The sequence below is a fragment of the Danio rerio genome, chromosome 19, assembly GCF_052040795.2.
Source record: "Danio rerio strain M-AB ecotype USA chromosome 19, GRCz13ab, whole genome shotgun sequence".
NCBI lineage: Eukaryota > Metazoa > Chordata > Actinopteri > Cypriniformes > Danionidae > Danio > Danio rerio.
The window spans coordinates 7,715,183-7,732,979 of NC_141039.2; the positions used below are offsets into that span (position 1 = coordinate 7,715,183).

At 36.2% G+C, this 17,797-nt stretch overlaps 1 protein-coding gene across 5 annotated transcripts in view; it reads right to left on the bottom strand.

The window, feature by feature from the left end:
* Positions 1–17,797, bottom strand: part of pvrl2l (PVR cell adhesion molecule related 2 like) — a 334,672-nt gene that overhangs the window by 295,029 nt on the left and 21,846 nt on the right. The window lies entirely within an intron of this gene.

The following is a 17,797-nucleotide window of genomic DNA, read 5'->3' on the forward strand; positions in this document are numbered from 1 at the left end:
AGCAGACACTCCGCATCCGCCATCCACAATAACTGAATTGCTGAGATTGATTGATGTAAACATGGCCAAATTGGAGATTTGGCAGAGACCTGATGGATTTTAATGACTGAAATACGGCAATGGTTTCTAGTTATGAATTACAAGTGCCTAAAATTTACAGTATGCATTCAAATCCATTTTCTTTTTTGTTCTGCTGACATTTCATCCAAATATTTACAGCTTGTAACAAAATGATATCTGGTTTGTGCTGCTTTTCTATTGAGATCAAAGTGTAAGCTGCCATTGTCTCCATGCTTCACGTAACTGAAAACTATCAATTGCTTTCACCAAAGGTCAGAAACCAAATATCTGACAATCAGCTCTTCCTCGGCACTTGTAAACAATAAGATATGAACAGCAACAATGGTGTCAGCTTTACCGGTGTTAACTCAGGTCAGAGTGAATACTAAAGGTCCTATCATACACCCAGCACTATAAGGTAGAAAATGTGTTTGGCGCAATTTGTTGCTATTTTCAGACCAGTGCAACTGTAAATTTTTATGTTTTGAGCCACGTTGTTTAAATAGCAATCCATTTGAGCCACTTTGTGGACTCATTGGTGTTTCCGCTCTATAAAGGATTGTGTTAAGGAGCATTGTTGGCATGTTGATATTTTGAGGAACTGAAATAGACCCATTGACCAACTAAAAGCTGCTCTCAAGTCCACCACAAAGTGCGTTAGTCATGCACCCATGCAGGTCCAAACGCTTACACATTTCTTAGTACACACATGATAAACAGCAACACACAAATATCTTTACATGCGAAAAAATAAAAGATTAAAATGTTACAAAAATTATTGGTCCCACTTTATATTAAGTGTCCTTAACTACTATGTACTTGCATCAAAAAATAAATACAATGTACTTACTGTGTTTATAATGTATTTGAGAACACTTGTAATGCTCTTAAGTTGGGATAGGGGTTGGGTTATGGACAGGTTTGGTGGTATGGGTAGGTTTAAGGGTGGGTTAAAGTGTAAGGGATGGTCAACAGTGTATTTACAAATGTAATTACAGAAGTTAATTACAGATGTAATTACATACAGGTATTTAATCAAGCATAAGTACACAATAAGTACATTGTAAGAAACTATTAATTCCTGTGTAAGTACATATTAGTTAAGGCCACTTAATATAAAAAAATATATAATAAAAATTATTATTTACTTCATAAATATAAAAACCACTGCCTCCTTGCCTTCTTCACCTTGAGGGCCTTTTTTCATTTTATTTTATATTTTTTAAATAATAGTGCTTACAACACCGTTTTCTTTTACACGAAAGTAAAGAAGTAAAATAAAGAGTAAAAGTAGAGAAAGTAAAAGAGGAGGCTCGTTCTTTATCCTCATGCTGCAGATGGTCTAACCGTTTTCTCCCTGGTGAAGCGTTCAGTTTTTCCACTTACAAAGTCCTCCATGTAAATAGCAAATGCGCCATGGCGTGGCGCAACTGACTCTTAAGGCTGATTTAAACTTCTGTGTCAAGCGCACACGTATGGCGTGGATGTATAGCCCTCGCCGTGACGCGCAGCTCTCAAAAAATGTAGCTACACATCGCAACGACCCGTAGTGCAAGCTCTGTGATTGGTCAGCTTGGTAGCGTTGACAAGTGTGGGCAGGACTGAAAGCCACGTGTGCCTGATGCAGCGAGTGTTTACAAGGGTGAAAAGTGGATGGAAAGTTATGTTTTGTGTTTACCTCATGATTAAAGTTGCTGCATGTCCGCCAGTTCCTGTCTTAAAATGAGTGAGTTTAAGCCACTTGTACATTAAGGCAGCGTTCAGAAAAAACAAAACACCAGCGAAGAAACTCGACAGAGGAACATAAACACCTCATTGCCAACTAGCATTTCGGAATTGTTATTGCAGAGCAAAAGAAACAGCGCTAAGAAGTATGAATGCTTCGCTCGTTGCACTGTGGGTCACGCCGTTCACTTGACGCAGAAGTATAAACCAGGCTATACAGGGAATGGGAGATGAGACTCTAGTTGGTTTAATGCAAACTATACCCAAAACACACCTATGATTCATTAAGAGAATAAGCACAACCCTGTTAGACCATGCACCAGGGCGGAGACCGTATTTTTCTATCCTTAAAATAGCAAAAGTGCATTCAGACATGCCCTAAATGCATTTGCGCCATGTGCTTTAGACTAACGCCTAGATCGTTAAAATAGAGCCCTAAGTGTTTTTGTTTGAACGGAACAGAAAAAAGCATGTACTTTACATTCTGACAACTGGCTACAGTTACAGTGTTTGAGGGTCAAAGAGTTCACAGTCTGCCACTATGCAAGGGCTTGCATAAATTTAAAATTTTAAGTCAAAAACTATAAAGGTCCATTTATCCCACTCTTTAACATTTGAAATATTTACATTCAAAAACAGCTAACATTTAACAAATGGCTCACTGCTGTCTTCAATCCAAATGCTTTTCTTTATCTCTTCATCGAGGAGTAAAAAAATATGCAATTGAACAGTTCATCCTTGAGTAACGGCTAACCTTTTGACTGAACTGTCAATTTAATGTGGTAATTTAACGTGATTAATCATTCAAATTTGCAATGAAATATTTAGGCAATTAAGGCAATTAAAATGATGGCCTCGGGACGCATTTTTATCTCGACAGAGTCTCTTTAAAAAACTCTTGTCACAACAGCAGAGATGCCAATCTACGTGCGTAGATCAACAATTAATTAAAACGTCAAAGAACGTGCCCTTAAATTATTTTCTCGACAAACAAGCATTACAATTAATAACGCATTATGCACCACATCACGTAAACCGATTGCAATTTCTTAATCGATTTCCAGCCCTAATCCTGACCCGGCCCTACTCTGTATTCCTGCTGTCAAACTTTAATTATGCCTGAGAGTGAGAGGAGGAGTGGGGAAATGGATAAGGAGAATAAAAAGAGATGATTGAGGTGACAAGGGAGGAAGAAAGGCAGACGAGAGGGAGGGAGTGCCGAGTCGGTCTGTCAGACATCAGGGGACGGGATCTTCGCTTGGGCTGAAGGAGGTCATTGACAAAGATAAGAACTAAAATAGACACACAATCTTGACCTTCTCAATATACTCACACAAGAGAGCCAAACAAGAAAGAGACGGAGAGACTGAGAGGCTTCATTTCTAGGAGGATTTTTATGTGTGTGCGTGCGTTTAACCGTATATGAAAGAAGTTAGGAGTTAGGAGAAAAACAAAACAAGAGCGAGAGACTGGAGATACAGAGTGGAAGACAGGGGGCAGGAAGCCAATTTAGCTTTCACAAGTAATCATTCTGCTAAGCCCTTTTACAGCGCAAGAACAGAGATATGTTTTTTTTTTTACGCCTGACAGGGCCATTTTTGTTTTTTTTATCCAAGCTGGTGCATTAAAACCCTTCCATTGTTCTGAATCTCAGCAGAGAAAACACTTTAAATCGAAACCAATTCGAGAGCGTATGCGGCAATGAAATGCCATCAAGGCGAGGGAAAGCGTTTGATAAGGGAAGCGTCTGCGGAGCAGTTGTTAAAGGGTCGACCGCTCTTTCTATAACCGAGACTGTGGAATCCTTGGCCCAGGTGACTTGAACCCAATGACTTGTCTTTTTTAGCGTAGGCTGTTTGAAAAGAGCTGTATTCTTTAGCATTTAACAGTATGTGGCATATGGATTAGTACATTTTAAAAGCAAGGTTTGCAACAGGGCTGCAAAATATTGGAAAAATCTGACATTGTGATGTGTTATTTTTCTGCGATTATATGTTGCAATATCAGGGTTTCTGCAAGTTTCACCAAGGTAAATGTAAGACTTTAAGACATTTTCAAGACTATTATGAATGAAATTCTAGACTCATAAAGGGCTAAACGCTGAGGACTACAGGGCTACGGGGAATACATGGCTAAGGAGTTTTTCAAATGGCCAAGTTGGAAAATATTTTTATTTGCCCTATATCAAACGTTTTATAATTTTTATAAATGTAATAATAAAATAATAATAATTTAATAATAAAAATATATATATACTAGATAATTCTGAGCAAAATATTTTTTAATTTTGTCAAAATAAGTAAGCTCTAATATATATATATATATATATATATATATATATATATATATATATATATATATATATATATATATATATATATATATATACATACAGACACACACTTTTTCCAACATAACCTTTCTTAAAATAAAAAATAAAAAATGTAAAAATTAAGGTTTTAAAAACTATAACAAACTAAATGTATGCACAATAGTCAGTCCAAGTCACCTTCCTCAGCCGTAGATACATGGAAAACATTTTAAAGTCTTATTTTAAGAAAAATAGTTAAACCATTATGGTAAATAGACTTAAAAAGTGTTAAATAAAAAGTTTTATTATTTATTTATTGGATGTGTTGGCCAGATTGGGTAGCAATACATAAAAAAAGTAAAATTAAGAACTGTTTAAAAAAAATAGGACAACAGCACAACATTTCAGTATTTTTAAGACTTTTTAAGGCCTAAAATTTAGTTTTTGAGATTTAAGACTTAAGATGCTGCAGAATCTATACATCCATTCAGTAGTCCCATTATTAATCTGAGGTTGCCACAGCGGAATGAACCGCCAACTTATCCAGCATATGTTTTACGCAGCGGATGCCCTTTCTGCTGCAACCCATCACTGGGTTCACCTACCACATATCTTTGGACTTGTGGGGAAAACAAGAGCACCTGGAGGAAACCCAAGCAAACACAGAGAAAACATGCAAAATGCGAACTGACCCAGCCGGGGCTCAAACCAGCAACCTTCTTGCTGCGAGGCGATTGTGCTACCCACTGTGCCACTGTGCTACCTTTTGTTTATCTACTCATAGCAAATCATTAACTATGACTTTTGCTTCAATAAACTCCTAATTTGCTCCTTATTATTAGATATTAAGGTAGTTTATCTTTGGGTTAGCGATGTAGAATAAGACCATGCAGAATATGTAGTTTAAATGTACTAACAAGCAGCCAATATCTCAATAACATGCATTCTAACAAGCAACTAGTTAGAAATTGGTCCCTAAAGTGTTACCAAATGTACTCTGTAATACCCGACACAACTTTATCAAATGAAATGAGTGCAGTTCAAAAATGACTGAAAGTTGATTCTACTCATTTGAAAAGAGTTTTAAACTCAGTGTTGAAGGTAATGAGTTAAATAAATACCTCATTTCTTCGACTTAAATGGAGCAAGTTGACAGTCCTCATATAGATTAGTTTTTAACTCAAATAGTTTGTAGCAGTCGGTTTCCTCAAAAAAATAGCTGACAGCTTTTAATCAACGTTCATAATGTTCATTCATTTCAGTTCTAGTGGGCATTACAAAACAAAACCATGTTATTTAAAGCAGAGTTATTCTTATGTACAGATGTGTGTGTGACTTTATGGCTGGTATTCCCCACATTTTCTGGTCACATGGTATGAAGAGTAGGTGAGAGGTCTTGAACTTGTGAAAAAACGCAGAAAATGCCAGGACAGATGGCTTTTCAAGCATAAAACCACAAGTTACACGCTACATTTAAAGAAATGACTTTAGCTACACAGCCTTTTCAACGTCTGAAGTCTGTATGACTTTCTTTAGTTAAATCTTCAGTTATTTATTGCAATTTTTATATTGATTTACTGGTTTATCTAGAAAGAAATCTCTTTAGGCTGTATTTGCCTGGAAAAGATATAGTAATATATTTAGAGAGAGAGAGAGAGGGAGAGAGAGAGAGAGAGAGAGAGAGAGAGAGAGAAAGTAAAGTATTTTATACAGTAATATTGAAAATTCTAATACAGTGCGGGAAATTGGCATTGAGCAAGTCAGCATTTTTCTCAGAAAGCATATTCTAAAGATGCTGTCGACTTGAAATTTTCACCAAATGTTGATAACAACAAAAGAAATCGACATATTTGCAAAGAAAACAATAGTAAATTCTTTACAAATTAAGTTGAGAAATAAAATGAAATAACACAGAAAAAAGGTATTGAACACATGAAGAAAGGGAGGTGTAGAAAGGCAGTGAAAGTTCAGACAGCAGCTGAAATCTCTCAGTAATTTTAGCAAGACATTTTAGCAAGACAATGATCCAAAACACAGCCAAGGAAACTCTCAAATGCATTCAGAGAAAGAAAAATCAAACTGAAGAATGGCCCAACCAATCACCTGATATGAAATTAATTAAAGGAATTTTTAAACAGATTGTTCAAAACAACAGTATTTGTCTAAAATAGTTTGTAACATCATAGCTTAATTTACCCCCACTTTTTAAATCATAATTATGAATCAGTTCTTAAAACTTACTGATAAATAAAGTAGTTTAGTATTTTTCTTTAAGGTTTCCATGATGATGTAATTATTAACCTGTGTATGTATGTCCATCAACAGTACAAAGAATAAAGCAATATAGTTGGTCCAAAACACAAAGTTCCATCCACAATTATTCACCTCCCAAGTTCTACCAAACATCTCAGGAAACAACTTATTTTCAAACAGTATTCAAACAGCACAACATTCCTCAAACTGTCTCCTCCAGAGTTTGCTTAACACAGGTTATTCGGCAGCTTACGATTTGCATTTGTGGGTGAACTATCCCTTTAAGTGTGTAATGCAAGTATGCAAATGGGAATGCGGTAAACGTCTGGAAGGAGGAAATTAAGAAAGAAGGAACAAAGTGAAGAGGTTGACGTGGGTGTAGACGGTAAAGGAGAAAGACAAAAGAACAGAAGAACAAGCAAAAAGAAGAAAGGAGAAACAATGGAAAAAAAAGGGAAAGAGCGAGAGCGAGAGATAAAAGCGAGAAGAGGAGGATCCGATGAGAGAACACTGTGGTCGACAGTAATTGCTTCGTCTTGCTCTGCTGCCCATATATGGTAATGGAATGCGTGACTGAGAGGGTAACCTGTATTGAGCCCGGAGCATCACCACACACACCACACACACACACACACACACAAAGAGAGAGAGAGAGCAATCAGACATGCTGATTACAAAACGCATTAACACTCTGAAATGAGAAGAACAGACACTCAGAAGTAAACACTCTACAGGAAAAAGAGCACATACAGGAAGAGACAAGGGACACTAGCAGCACATTACCGCCATCATCGCATGATTATAGTCGACATCAAAATGACCTCTGGGATATTCAATAAGAGGAAACGTATAGGGAAATCGGTGGTTAGCAACAAGTGTCGGATCCTAAATAAAATCGAGTCAGGCAGTTGGATGGGAGTAGTTTGAGGCTAATCAATTTTGATGTAATAGTGAAGACAAGCAATGTGTTTTCTTTTAGAACAGGGGTCACCAATCTTGGTTTAGCTCCAACTTGCCTCAACACACCTGCCTGGTTGTTTCAAGTATACCTAGGAAGACCTTGATTAGCTTGTTCCTGTGTGTTTGATTAGGGTTGGAGTCAAAATCTGCAGGACACCGGCCCTCCAGGAACAATTTTGGTGGCCCCTGTTTTAGAAAAATACAAGTTATCACGTACAAAGGTGTAATAGCGACTCTCACACACAATAGTGCTGTTGTGTAAAGGTTCGTCCAAAAAATAACCAGTGTCGACAAACAAAGGTAACAAAGCTGCCAAGCTGATAAATGAGTGCGAGTCAGCCCATGTTTTAGTTAGGTTAATTGATTGAGCTGAAAAAACAGAAAATTTATTTAGGAATTTATTTGCATAGCCATAGTCAGTCATATTAGTCATTTTCACTCAGTTTTAAAAGACTCTGCATTAGAAAAAATATTTATGTAATAAAAAAATATTATGGTTTATAAACAATTTATAAAACACTCACTTATGTAAACTCTACATCTTATGTAAACAATTTTATAGAACAGTTACAGTTAGGGCTGGGCCGATAAACGATATTATATCAAATCGCGATAAAATGTATGTCGATAACAATCTAAGAGCCAATCACACAGCAGAAATGTGCAACAATGGGAATCTAAAAGTATGTTGATATTAGAGATGCACCCAATTGTTGCCCACTAAAAATAGGTTTTGCTATTTAATGGACCCTCTAATTTTTGTGGCTTCAGTCATTGTTGGGATACTCTTTTAAATCTGGAAGCATTAACAAATTATATTGAAATGTATATCGTTATTGTTCAATATGGAAAAGAATTAGTCAAGATTGTGTTTTTGCTGTCACTTTGCTCTAGTTAATAAAAAAATCTGAAAAAATTATGAGGTCACAGTACAAGTTGTGCGTTTACGCTCAATCACCACACAGTGGTATACAATTTCTGAGGGAATCAGCATTCTGTACGAATCATGTGAACCAATATTTCAATGAATCACTCATAAAGAGCTATTCACGTCATTCCTCAATGAATCACACTCAAACTTATTTTTTTAAATGAGCTAAAACAACTAAATTATTTTTGGGGACAACTTGGTTGTTTTATGTTTAATTAACCTAAATTTGTAAAAAATAATAAGCTAACTTAATTCCATCCTTTGATCCCAACACAAATCGCTTGTGGAACGAAGCATTTTTCAAAGTGCATTTAAAAAAAAAAAGTCTAAAATGGATTACTCATTACACATTTACCGCCACCTACGGACAATTTTAGTATAATATTTGGTGTATAGTTTCATTTAACTCACACACACAGACATATACACTATATACTGTACTGTAGATTTGAGGGTATATTTCAACCATTTCACATTCGTTTTCCACAAACTGAAATGACAGACAACTAATCTATAATCTACATTAAATTGAATCCATTAAGAATGCAAAATAAAGCAAGATTTGATTTGGTTGCTAATTGTTGATTTGCTTATTGTTCAACATTTTAAAACACCAACAGAGTTTTCAATAACAGGGTTGATGTTTTCCACTATTTTGAGTTTTAGCTCATTATGCTAACCTTAAACCTGATACCACATGGCGTGTCTAAAAAACAGAGTATCATGTATTTTCATCATATTATTGTCTTTAAAAAGTCAATGAGAAATTGACTGAATATCACAATAGCGGAGTTAGCTAATAGTTCATCTTCTATTGGCATTTCCTAAACATTTTGAACATAATAATGAGAGAACAATAAATAGTATGCGTCAATGCTTTCCATTGTTTCCCATCAGAGGAAGTGACAACATTTGAAGCGAGTTGCTTTTACTATGCTTTTATCACGCCAGGCCAGATGACCAGAATGTAGGGCCAATGCATTTTTATATTACAGAAATTATACATAATACAGAAAATAGATGTTTCATACACATGATTATATAAGTTAGTAGAGTAAACAATTAATTTCATGACAACAGAAGCTGAATGTGTAATTCAGGAGACAGTCAAAATCCAGAAATAAAAAAAATAACAAATCTAAAAAGTGCATACTAGAAAATACAACTGGGTCAATTTCATGGCATGCTCACTTAAAGCTTGCGCCGTCACTCCTAAATTAGTGATAGTCCAACAGATTAATCACTGCTTTTAATACATCACTGACCACTGAAAACCCCATGACTTGAAAATCAACCAGTGTAAACACGCACATCCATTGTGTTGGCTAAAAGCAGGCAGGCGTCCTCATTACAGCAGGTATTTCAGATGCTGAGATTGTAATGCATCCGCCTCCCACAAACACTCAAACACATAAACAGCTCGTTACGGCCCCTGTGTGCAGTACGAGCGTGACTCATCCCGTCAGGCATGAGGATGAGGATGCCGCGCGGTGAGTCTTGGCCTTCTCCTTGGCTCCTGCGAGTGCTGGGCATCTGGAAGGGCACCAGGCTACCTCAGCTCCCTGGCACGCCAAGGACACCCACATGACCGGGCCTTCTCGAGTGCCAACTCAGGACCCCTGCATAGACTCAGCAAGATTTTGACAGGATTCTGTAGGGCTCATCTGTGAAAGACTCAGCGAAGAACTGCACAAACTACATAAACTGCAAAGACAGCTCGGAAGGAATTTTCAAGAGCATCTGTGCTCTGCTTCTCACACCTTCAAATGCCACCGTGCGTTCACTGCGAGTCAGGATTGCCTTCTGAGGTACAAGTCATTTATTAAATGAAGAAAAGATTTACGCAGCTTTTCCTACCGCAGCAAATTCCATTTTTACTGTTGATATTTGGTGCCAGTTAATCAGGAAGTGACGATTTTGATTTCTTTTACTCGTTGGATGGAAACGATGCTTTATTTGCACGTCTTTTACGCGAAAATTCAGGTTTGCGAAATTTTGCGAAAATTCAGTTTCAAGTTAATTTGCATTTTTGGATGAAAACATAGCTAGTGAGACAGTTTTCTAGAATTGAATTCAACATACAATTGGAAATGCACATTGAGCGACTCAAAACACATTCATAGTCTCATTTTGATAAATATTTGCTAAATTGTCATTCCTAAATAACGATTTGACTGTATATATAAAAAAAATTACAAATAATTATTGTAAAATTAACTCAAAACACATTTATAGTCTCATTTTGATAGATTTTTGCTAAAAGACAATTCCTAAACGACAATTGACTGTCTATACTTAAAAAAAAGTTTAAATAGTTTATTAAAAATGTTTAATATAAAAATTACAATAAATGTTTGCTAAAAATAATTACCAAAAATTGAATGAACTTGCACCATCGCTGATCAAAGAGGGCAGTTTCCATGTATAAATACGAAACAACTTTCAGTTTTCCAACCGCATACATGGTATAGTTATTTTTCGGTTACACTGTACGGTCGTCATTGCTGATTAACTATTATCCTGACTTTCAACATTGCATATCCTGCAATGTGACTATTGCGAATCTACACATTGCATTAACAATGGTGAAACGATACATTTTGCAGCCCTAGTTTGCAACTGAATTCATTTAATAATGTAATGTTTATTAAGGTCATGTCCACACTAACACGTTTTCATGTTTTATTCTTTCGTCCACACAAGCTACGTTTCCATCCAAGTTGACAGTTATCGCTGCATATAAAACCAAAAACTAAAACCATTTAAGTCTATAGTACTTTGTTGTTGTGTTAATAAAATCAAAATTGATCCAGAACTATGCAAATCTATTTAAACTTGACATGAAATCAAAACGTATTTTTCTCATGTTTGTATTTATACAGTAGCTCTGGTTATAAATGATGAATCTGTGCATTTCGTTGTTTTGTAAAAATTAATTTGCCCTCATAAACAATAATCAAATTCAATAACCTTTCCTCACTTTCTTCACTTCCTGATCACATGGAATTCCTTTAGGGCGGGGCATATCAAGGTGTGTCTCGTATCAGCTCTGAATTCATCCATTCGTCAATCTTCCTTCATTTTGTAAGCAACGTCCAACAACCGAATTAGTTCCCAAAGAACTAAATCATACCCCACCCTACATTTCATTCTCATTTCAGGATGTGGATGTATGTCATGCAGCAGAAAAAAGGACAATCTTAACTTGGTTACATGGCAACTTTAAGGCATTCGATAAACGTTGTGTCCTTAAATTTGAACAAACACAAGATTAATGTAAAGCATTACAAACTCATCAGTGCCCCTTATTCTAAATAATGTTTATGTAAACATTCATTAACATCAAGTAACGTCCTCTGCTACTGAAACAACTTCAGCAGCTAAGTAGTTCAGCCCATTCGCCTACAAATACTTGTCGTTTGAGAGCACTTTATACAGTATACACACAACGGAATGCATTTACCTGCCCTACATCATCCCATTTATAGATGTACACAAGCTGCTAAAAGCTCTTTCACCTTGACTAAGACTTTGTGAGCAGCCAGACACAAAGGAAATGAAGAAATCTTTATCACACACTGGAAAAAAAACAACAACAGACCAATGATAATGGTCACGATAACACCAATGTTTATCAGTGTGTATGCCAGCTCTGACGTCAAATTTAATTTGCACATGTAAAGATGCAACATTTAAAGCAATCCTCTCTTCAGATAGAATATTAAAACTGGCACACAGCCAACATAAAACTGCATTTGCAGCACACTGAACTCATGTTATGCTATTGGCGTCACAGTAAAACAGCATGTTCAACAACCCAGCAGGCACGCAACAACATCATAAAACATTAATATTAAGTTGGATTTAAGTCGTGATGTTGGGTGACCAAAATTCAATGTTATGTTAGAAAGTGACCAAACTCCAACTTCGAGCCAACATCTTAAACCGATGTCATATTGATGTCTAATACTGACATTTATTCAACCAAAATCCAACATCTGATAGACGTCATTGTGGTAATGTCCACACAACATCAAGCTGTAGCATCATTAGATGTTGATATTTGGTTGTTTTTAGGTTGTGTTGGAAAAATGAGCAAAATCCAATGTCTGTCCAACGTTAGACATTGATGTTGGTCTGACGTTGGGTTCTGACACCAACCCGATTTTTCATTTCCACTCAATCTGATGTCATGTTGACATCCTGAGCCTGCTGAAAGACATCAGAAAATGAATGGATCAAAACATGTCTGGCAGGCGACGGTCAAAACTATAAATTTCATATAGATAACATAGACAATTCAATCACAATAAGACCAAAAATATTAAGGATAGTTCTCCCAAAAATTAAAACTACCATGTGGTTTTAAACCTTTATGAGTTTCTTTCCTCTTTAGACTCTTTTTACATTTCTGAATTTCTCAGGAGTGGAAGTCGTTGTAGTTGGGCAAACTTAAGAGTGCAGTGAATGGAATAGTATAACAAATAATAAAATTGAAATTACTGAAAATAACTGAAATAATAAAAGAAAAACTCCACAATGGTGTTATCAAGACTTTCAGAAAAAGGAAAAAAATAATGTGAGACTGATAACGGCAGCCAAAAGAGAGAACTTCACATTTACTCGTCCGCCATACACTCCGATGTCTCATTCAAGCGGTAATTCGTTTTTGTAGTTTAATGCAACGATAATGCATATAAATGTTTATACATTAAAAAAATAATTATCGAAATATTAAAAAACGTTCAAGGATTTAAGGTGCTGATGACCATTAAACGCATCAGTACAAACGCGCCTTGTGAAAAGGCAGATTGCTGGCAGATTGCTGGCACTAATTAACTTCCACAATAGGAAAAGAAAAAAAATACTATGGTTTTTAATTGGTGCCAGCTACCGGCACTTTTCAAAATATGAACTTTTATGTTCAACCAAAGTCACTTTAAGGCAAGTCATTTCACTCAGCGGCCACCTTTGAAACGCCTCTCGGGCAGTATGTTTGGCATTCTGTCCGAATGAGGGATCATCAAATTCTCCAAAACTGTTTGCAAAGCTTACGATTACATTACAAATTTGGAATCGACAATGAAATTAAATGACAACCATCTCATAAGTTTCATGTCTAAATGTTTGAATCAAACAAAATTGGCATTTTTGCAGGGTGCACAAGCTAATGCACATGTGCACTCGCAAAGAACGAGATCACGACACCAACCTCATTAATAGCGGTGTTACACATTATCATCCTCTGGATAATGATCATTCAATCATGCTGGTCTTCTGAAGTAATCCACAACTTGGTCTTGATGGCAGATCTCCTCCAAAAATAAAAGTGACTCTTTTGTTTACAAGTTTGTGGGCGTTTGAGTAGTTGCTTCTGTCTTATGGTGTGCATTTGACAGGATGGACTCTACCTCACGTTTGTTTCATACACATTACAAAACCAAAAACCTTTTGTTTTCAAGTGTACTTGGTTCATTTAAAAGTACAGATTTTAAGCTTTATTTGCATATATTTCTTATGTCTGTGAAGCAAGTATTAACAGAGATTTTAGAACGTTTGTTGGCCACCCAACTGTGGTAAAGCACATCTGGTCCGAGCTTCTCCCCTGGATAAATGTGAGTTTATAGCGATAAATGACTGGCTCCTGTACTTCATTCACCATATTGACCGTTACTATACATTACTATAAGACTATAGTCTTTGGTTCAACTAACAAATGAAACTAAAATCAACTAAATTTTGAACAAGTGAACGATGGCAAGATTTTTATTTTTGGATAAACTATCCCTTTAATAGGTTTTCACACTTCTTTTGTTTAATTGAAACTCACACTGCCTGAATGTGTGTGAACACTGCAATTCAAGCCCTATTTTGCAGCACACAGCTGAAAAGATAACAAACAATCTCTGGTGCAGATCGACCAAAATATAAATGCAGTACAGACCACATACGCAGGATGTGATGCGAAGGACTGTACTTCTTTTTTTGTGATTCCCAAGGACTGAATGCTCAAGCAAACCATGTTCTTGTCATCAAAAGAGAAGCTATGTTGTGCATTAGTCATACAGACGTCTGAACCGCTGTCTCCTTTCAGCAGATCTTCATTTCGAAGCGCAACAGAGGAATTCCTAGAGCTGTTCTGACCCCTTTTAAACATGTTCAGAGTTTTCTGCAAGATATCAGCGGATAAAAATAAAAAGCCTCAGAAGAACGAGGAGGTTTGAGCAGGAAGTTCAGTAAGTTCCACTCACTGTAAAATGCAGGCCATAATAGCTGACTAATTAGCTTGAATGCTCAGAGAACCAGAACTAAATGTATTGTTTTCTTTTTTTTTGGTTGGGAACAAAATGAACCAAGAGAACCCAACTCAGCAAACATCATAAGAAGGAATTAAAGGATCAGTTTACCCAAAAATGAAAAGTCTGTTATTAAATACTCATGTTGTACCAATTCCATTAAGACATTCGATCATCTTCAGAACACAAATTAAATTCAAGAGATTTTCCATCCTCCATAGACAGGAACAGGCCTGAGACATTTTGAGTTCACAAAAGAAACACAATGTCAAAACTTTCCATGTGACTTCAGTGCTTCAACTATAATCATACGAAGCTCCAAGAACAATTTTGTGCACCAAAAAAAACTTTAAAAACAACCTTGCTCACCAATAATTATGTTTCTATCTCAAGCAGTGATTTAGATTTATGTGCAAAACCGGAATATCACAAGAAAAAAACTTCCTGATAAACTGGTGCCAAATATGAAAAAGCAAAATAGAGTTTGCTGTGTTGGGACAAGCCACTGTGGACCTTTTTACTTTTATAATATATGAATTGCACTTTAGAAGAATATAACGAAATGGTGGCTCTTGGGGCGCAACAGTCTCGGGCGGTAATAATACTGCATCACATTGATGAGAGACTTTGACTGAAGGATTTCTAAATGACAACACTTCAGATGTTGTACAATGTGGTTGGTCCACTGATTTGTCCATTCCTGCCGTCCAATTTAGGCATGGGACAATAAACGGTTTCAAGGTTTACTGCGGTTTGGAAAAGTCAAGGTTATAAAACCAAAAAAACTTTCTGTTTGGCCCCTCCTTATTGAATTCACCAATCAGACAATTCCTATCATACTATAAATACCCTAAGTTCCATATAACAGCCGTCTTAAGTTTGAAGAATCACCCTTTCCACCCCTACTCCTCCTCCTCCTTTCCTAGATGGGTGGCACGGTGGCCCAGTGTGTAGCACAGTTGCCTCACAGCAAGAAAGTCACTGGTTCTAGTCCTTACCAAGCCAGCCAGTGTTTCTATGCAGAGTTTACACGTTCTCCTCGCTCACGTGGGTGTCTTCCCCCAAGTTAGCCGGTTACCTCCCACCGTCCAAAAACATGCAACTTAAGTTAATTGACTTATCCAAATTGGCACCATAGATATGCTCCTAGAAAGTAGTTATCTCTTAAGAGCAATCACTATATGTTCATTAGCTACTACAGCAGGATAGTTCTCGAGATCTACCTGAGCTCAAACTCCCCTCTCACCTTGCAAACGGGAGGGAGCCCCGGGCTCAAAGATCTTATGAGCGCAGGGCTCTCTCCCAGGACAGCATGCCAAACAAGCTTTATAATCAATAATCAGCTAAGTGTGAACTCTTTCATTCTACTTTAGCCAAGCACCATAGACAAGAAAAAGATAAATAAAGTAGTGACAACAGGTTGAAGGAAAATAATGGAGTAAAAGTACTGATCCAGCACTAAAAATGTATTCAAATATAAGCAAAAGTACACATTTTTTAAATTACCAAGTAAAAAAATCTGAGAAAACCTACTAAGTTACAGTAATTTGAGCATTTGTAATTTGCTACTTGACACGACTTGCCAATTACTTACTGTACAAAGAATTTAAAGATTAAAAAAACATCTGGTCCTTAAATAATACAACATACACAACATAATCAGGACACGTTTCATCTCCATAATCATGACTTCAAAAGCAGGTCTAAATATGCCACTGCGACTGTGTGACGTGGCCTACAGCAGCGCTTATGCTGAACAACTAATCAAGAACACCAAAGCACAATATCCCACACTTCCCTTCATTATCCGTTTCTCAAGTAGAGCTGTCGGAAAAAAACACGTTTGATAAGAGGTGACAAACAAGAGCTCTATTAGGACGAAAAATAGAAGGTATAACCAAGACCTTTAAATTTAGTTTTGAGCCCTAATACATGGCACTGTGGTTCATCAGAAAGACTGATTGCTTCAGACAGAACAGTGTAGATGCTAGTTTTGAAGGCGTCACTCAAATAATGTCACTTCAAAAAGAAACATCTGACAGGTCACCATGTTATGTTATAATGAGCTTTAGTCATATTTGATGAGAGTCAGGTTAACACTTGTGTGTTGACTTCAAAGCAGGATTCAACAGGACACGGATGTTGGGTGGTTGACATTCAGAAGGAATGCGATTATGAAAGCGAAACTGCATATTCATGAGCGGGCATTTCTGGATGTACCTATCTTAATCTGATCATGTGATTATGCAGAAGGCTAACAGATGATGAAAAGATAAATAATAGTTTACTTTAGAGTAAATCACAAGAGAACAGACAACTCAGGTGGTAACACGGGTGTGGGATTACCCTAAAAAAACTGGTTTGGCCTCAGGGCTCAATATAAAATGTGGGTCCTAAAGCGAAAACCTGTTTTATGGGGAATTCCAGGTATGATGCTGGTATTTTAGCTACTGTTGTAAGCACAAATCAATCCTGACAGCATTTCTATGAAATTAGAAATAACATGGAATAAAATAAAAGTATTTACCGTGAAAATAATGTACTTTTAAAAGAATATTTTGAACCTTTTATACACTTAATTGCATGTTAATTGCACCTAAATGAAATGCAGTGCTTTCTCACCCACATAATTTGGACTTGATATGTACAGTAAATTCAAAATTACTTCTAAATAGCATTCAGTTTCTGGTACAGGCTGATTGTTCCTCTTTTTTTTAGATCTTTAACGTATCATCAGGAGTCACATGAACTAATGTTGTTCAATGAATGCACAATATAATTGTGGCCATTTCGATATTGGCAGATAAATGTTATTTTTAAAGTTGTCATTATCTTTAAGTCGATAAACAATGAATTTACCACTGATGTAATCGCTTCATTTACCTGCTGCTTGACACTTTATTATTATTTATTGATGTTTTATTTCATTTTTATTACGATTTTGTTCGGTGACTTTTTTGGTCAGGGAGTATTTGATTTTTAGTTGATTTTATTTTTAAACGAGTAGTTGACCAATAAAGTTCAGAAATTACTTCTTTTTAATTACTTTTTAATTTAATTATTAATTACTTTTAAAATGAGGTTTTAAAATGAACAGTTGTTTAGTATTTGTCTTTTGTTTTTTGGAATGATGCAGAAAAAATATATATATTTATCAGTGAATATATTAGTTATCGGCCTCAAAAACTCTAGAGTTTTCGGTTAACATGTCGGTCAAAAATATCGGTGCATCATAACTTGTTTTTTGTTTTTTTAAAAGTA